This window comes from Sphaeramia orbicularis, chromosome 7 (genome assembly GCF_902148855.1).
Source record: "Sphaeramia orbicularis chromosome 7, fSphaOr1.1, whole genome shotgun sequence".
Lineage (NCBI taxonomy): Eukaryota > Metazoa > Chordata > Actinopteri > Kurtiformes > Apogonidae > Sphaeramia > Sphaeramia orbicularis.
The window spans coordinates 11,712,237-11,718,236 of NC_043963.1; the positions used below are offsets into that span (position 1 = coordinate 11,712,237).

The following is a 6,000-nucleotide window of genomic DNA, read 5'->3' on the forward strand; positions in this document are numbered from 1 at the left end:
GTTAAATTGTCTAAATATAGAGCTTTTTATATTAATGAGACAAAAATCTGTCTAAAATACTATATTACTTACACAGACATGCACGGTTTCACTACTGTAAATGTATATATATATATATATACTCCCGAGACCTAGGAGAGTAAAAGTTTGGGTGTTTTTATATAAAATAACTGTCTTGATTGGAAAAAGCATAATGCAACAGTATTTTTTTTTGCAGTGGACAGTGTCTAAGTAAAGCTGTGCAACTCATGTCCCCTGCAGAGGACATAAATGCACTGTCTGGTCTGAAAAGGATATTAAAACAGTAAGTGTATGAGCATTTGGCATCATTTTAATATCCCTTGCATGCAAATGACAACTTCACTCTTAATGCTAAATATTGGGTTAAATTCCCTAAATATAAAGCTTTTTGTATTAACTTCAGACAAAAATCTGCCAAAAAATAGCACATTACTTACAAAGCCGTGCACAGTTTCATCACAGTAAAGGCATAGATTGTAAAAACATGCATGTATGTGCACAAAAACAGCCCAATAAGCCACTGCCACCTGTCAGTGCATGCCTCATATGCACATTCCTATACTTGAAATATAAAATATCTGAGGCTGCAAAGTGAAATTGCATTACTCCTCCGAATCCCAACAGCCTCTCTGCACTATTTCTGTGCAAAAATGAAGTTGAATCCCAAAACCTGTGAACTTTGCAGGTGAATTTAATCCCCCTACCCGACGAATTGCCTTCTTTGAGCTTGTTTGCAGCTCGGTCTGGGGCTATTACGAGGCTCCAGTGTTATCACCTCCAAAGTGTTCTCAGCTGTGATAGGCACCGTCTCCTGTTCATGCATTTGCAGGAGGACGGTGTTTAATCCACTATTTCTGTCCTTTTGTTGTTGTTGTTGTTGCAGAGAACTTACTTAACTTTACTTCATGTTGACATTTAGAATAAAACACAAACGCGGCTGTCTGCTTTGTGCATGCATATCGTGACCGTCAGAGAACTCAAACAAACCCCTCTTGCTTTTTTTTTTGTTTGTTTTTTTGTTTTTTTTTAAATATACTTCCACTTCTTGCAGGATTTGTCATTTCATTCTGTCATTAATCATCACACATGCATAAAGATCCGCACACTCACCGTCGTCTATATGAGCCGGCTCGGAATAATATACATGTAATTTTTTTTTTTTTTTTTTTCTGTGCAGTGGTTCAGAAGCTCCAGACGCCTCTTCTTGCACTTGAAAAATTCCCCTCGGAGACAAAAACAGCGGCTCCGGTGTCTGCTGGAGGCTGGGGGCTGCTGGAGGCTGGGGCTGGAGCTGTGCGGCCGTCCGCTGACCGCCGCTGTGGTCAGTCCACTGTCATGACGGCCGGACTCGACCCCACAGCTATCCGCGTTTGCGCTCAACGACACGGACGGACGGAGATCCCGGCTCTGTGTGCTCCGCAGGCTGCTGAACCACCGGAACTACTTCCAACGCCAGCCGGAGCACGTTGAAGACGAATCCATGCACCACCACAATAGGAAAAATGAAATCACATCCATTTAACTAGTTCCCAAATACACTGAGAAGGAGGCTCTCCTATAGGACAGACCATCAGAATAATAATAATAATAATAATAATAATAATAATAATAATAATAATAATAATAATAATAATAATAATAATGTATTGGATTTAGTTATTGTGTGATTATAGTTGTAGCTTCACTAAAGATATTTATTGGATTTTGTCTCTAATATTAATACACAATAGTGCTAATACTGCAGTACAAGTACTAATAGATGGTGTAATGAGTAAAGTATTTCTATACAACAGAAGTTTTATATATATCTATATATATAAACACTACAGTACAGTGTAGCAAATAAAAGTACTTGAACACAATAAATATAAGTACAACCATACAGTAAAAATACTGCAGTTCCAACCAATAATAGACTGTCACAAATAAAAGTACTTCTACATAACAAATACAAGTACTGAAACATTGTAAAATACTGCAGTACAAGTACTAATAGGTGGTGTAATGAATAAAAGTACTTCTATACTACAGACACAAGTTAAAAACATACCGTGAAAAGACTTCAGTACAGTGTACTGAATAAAAATACTTGAACATGACAAACACAAGTACAACTATACAGTAAAAATACTGCAGTACAACCAATATTAAATTCTGTAACAAATATAAGTACTTCTATATAACAAACACAAGTACTAAAATGCATTTAAAAAAATACTGCAGTACAAGCACTAATAGACTCTGTCCCAAATAAAAATACTTCTACATAACAAATACAAGTACTGAAACATTGTAAAATACTGCAGTACAAGTACTAATAGATGGTGTAATGAATAAAAGTACTTTTATACTACAGACACAAGTTAAAAACATACCGTAAAAAGACTTCAGTACAGTGTACTGAATAAAAATACTTGAACATGACAAACACAAGTACAACTATACAGTAAAAATACTGCAGTACAATCACTGATAGACTCTGTCACAAATAAAAATACTTCTATATAACAAATACAAGGACTGAAACATTGTGAAATACTGCAGTACAAGCACTAATAGATGGTGTAATTAATAAAAGTACGTCTACATTACAGAGGCAAGTAAAAAATATACTGTAAAAACACTACAGTACAGTGTAGCAAATAAAAGTACTTGAACATGACAAACACAAGTACAACTATACTGTAAAAATACTGCAGTATAACCATTAATTAGACTCTGTCACAAATAAAAGTACTGAAACATTGTAAAATACTGCAGTACAAGCACTAACAGACTGTGTAATGAATAAAAAGTACTTCTATGTATAACAAACACAAGTACAGCCATGCTGTAAAAATACTGCAATATAACCAATAATAGACTCTGTAAAAAAAAAAATAAAAGTACTTCTACACATGTACACTGTATATAGCAGCAGTACAGATGTGTTAATGGTAGTACATCAACACTACAAACACAAGTACACCAAGTAGCAGCAGTACAGTACATTCACAAACAGACTGTGTAACAAATAAAAGTACTTCTACATAACAAATACAAGTACTGAAAGATTGTAAAATACTGCAGTACAAGCACTAATAGATGGTGTAGTAAATAAAAGTACTTCTACACTACAGACATACGTAAAAAATACACTGTAAATATGTAAATATTTGTTTTTATTACCACCACCAAGGAACGGTGGAGGTTATGTTTCATCTGGGTTTGTTTGTTTGTTTGTTTGTTTGTTTGTTTGTTTGTTTGTTTGTTTGTTTGATAATTCAAAAGTTATGGACAGATTTGGATGAAATTTTCAGGAAATGCTGATACTGGCATAAGGAACAAATGATTACATTTTGGTGGTGATTTGGGGGGGGGGGTGACCTTCCTTGGCAGGGTCTGTGCTTTTCTAGCTTTTCTAGAGCTTTTCTAGTTTATCTTCGATTTTAATGTATTTTTTTCCTCATTTGTGCTTTGTACCTCATGTTTATATCTGTTTTTCATATACTGTATATATATATGTATATTATATTCAAAGAAAACAATAAGAGTACATTCTTTGCACATTTGTCTGTATGGTTGTAAAACCCTGCATGCAATGTGTATGCAGTAAACATGTAACTGTATGACAATGTGCTCAAATAAAAACATTTGAAATAAAAAGTTTATACATCGTGCACAAAAGTGGCATTAAATCTAATCCTTCCACCTTGTCCATAATGTGTCATTTGTTTGTTTTCACTGCTAAACATGACTCAAATCACAGGATTTTCAGCCAAGGTGGGATGAATGATCTCAACTCCTAAAATCTTCTTGGAAAAATGAAAAAAAAAAAAAACATCCTGGACGATTTAATCATCACTTGTTATAGCCTCTGCTGCAGCTCTATGCAGTTTAATTAGCTTATTTCTGATGAACACATCTGATGGTGATTATCCAACACATGAATTAATAAAGGCCAAGGGTATTTACTTGGAAAGCATGTGCAGCTATTTGATCAAGTAATCTTAACTTCAGGCAGGATTATCTTTGTACAGAGCAAAGATTACTTGTCAAATGACGTCCAAGGTCAAGAATACGCATCATCTGTACTTAAAACATACAATCATACAAATGATTATGGACTTTTGTTACATGTTGTTCATGATCTTTTCACAGAACGAGGGATAGAAAATGTACCTGAAGGACTTCATGTATCAGCTTGAAGAGTTAATATTCTTGTATTAGATAGATAGATAGATAGATAGATAGATAGATAGATAGATAGATAGATAGATAGATAGATAGATAGATAGATAGATAGATAGATAGATAGATAGATAGATAGATAGATAGATGGATGGATGGAGGGACGGAGGGAGGGAGGGAGGGGTAGATAGATAGATAGATAGATAGATAGATAGATAGATAGATAGATAGATAGATAGATAGATAGATAGATAGATAGATAGATAGATAGATAGATAGATAGATGGATGGATGGATGGATGGATGGATGGATGGATGGATGGATGGATGGATGGATGGATGGATAGATAGATAGATAGATAGATAGATAGATAGATAGATAGATAGATAGATAGATAGATAGATAGATAGATAGATAGATAGATAGATAGATAGATAGATAGATAGATAGATAGATAGATAGATAGATTAAAAAGAAAATGGAATTAAAAGACAACGTGTGTATTCTAGCAAACACATTAAACATAAAAACATAAACACATAACACCTTATTCTACTTAATAAACACCCGATCCATGTCTTATTTGAAGGGGTAACCTGTATATCTATGGGTTATAAAGAATGTCACATTGGGCTTTAAAAGGCTCATATTTATCTAAACCCACTTTTATTAGTCTTTGGTTCATTTATTTGTGTATTTGGACCCTAATAGTTCATAAAGTTTGAATTTGAACCCTCCAGGTGCTGCGAAGTTATCTTTATATTCATTTGGGCAAAAATCGAGTGGACTTCTACAACCTATTTTAATTCCTGTTTAATTTGTTACATTTTATAAGTAGTTACGTCACGACATTTGCACATATAAGGTCAAGACTTCTGACGAACATTTCTCCGAGTACGACATAATTGTTTGTCAGCAGCAGCGGTTGTAGTAAAAACTGAAAATATGTCCGAACTTTGAGCCGATTACCTAAAATGCTCAGTTGTTGGTTGAATGAACGAACACAGGTGGTTGAACAGGACAGAAAGCATGGACAACAACCTGGAGGGGGCGGGGCATAAAATGGCTCATGTGCATTTAAAGGGCCAGCGCTCCAAATGATCTTTCTGGTGTCATTACTCAGAAATAGGGTTGAAGATGGACCTGTGGAGTTGAATTAATGAAGAATTCAGACCCAAGCAGAGTATTTACAGTTTATGTAGACCACAGGGAAATGTTTGAAAATGCCTAATTCCATTTAAAAAAGCAAAATATCACTATTTTAATAAGGAGAAGTATAAAAACCACTACTGTGTCCATCACTATCTTCTTACAATAGGCAAAACTACTGCTATTAGTTCTGCAAAAGTAAATGGAATCCAAAAATAACTATGGAAAACTACTGGACTTCTGCTCTGACAATGTTCCCAAACTCTCAGGACTGGTTCTTCTATCAGGACAATGCTCCTGGCCTCAAGTAGGTCTGTTGAGCCGCATTACGTAATAAATTCCCATTATGTAGTAAAAGTTAAAAATGTAATAAGAATGTCACGTCATCTTGTAATAAAGCCGCATTATGTAATAAACTGACGCATTTTGTAATAAACTACCTCAGTGCATTATGTAGTCAATTTTTTCGCATTATGTAGTAAGTTATTACAATTTGAGAAATTTATTACAAAACGCACTTGACACATTTTTATTTTTAGGAAAATGTAATGCGCTAAATTAATCTTTAAACTGTGTGGTTAAAGTTCTGATTCCATTACCTGTAGCTCCTGTGACTAATTTCTTCTAAATTGCTCTGAAATTATATTCATTTGGATTGT

The 6,000-nt window shown here is 34.5% G+C and overlaps 1 protein-coding gene across 1 annotated transcript in view; it reads right to left on the reverse strand.

Moving 5' to 3' along the window:
- LOC115422987 (forkhead box protein J3-like) overlaps nt 1-1,442 on the reverse strand; it is a 331,117-nt gene extending 329,675 nt beyond the window's left edge. The window contains exon 1 of the mRNA XM_030139653.1: nt 1,132-1,442. The gene's annotated coding sequence lies outside the window, so the exon portion shown is untranslated. The remainder of the gene's footprint in view (nt 1-1,131) is intronic.
- Between the last annotated feature and the right edge of the window lie 4,558 nt (nt 1,443-6,000).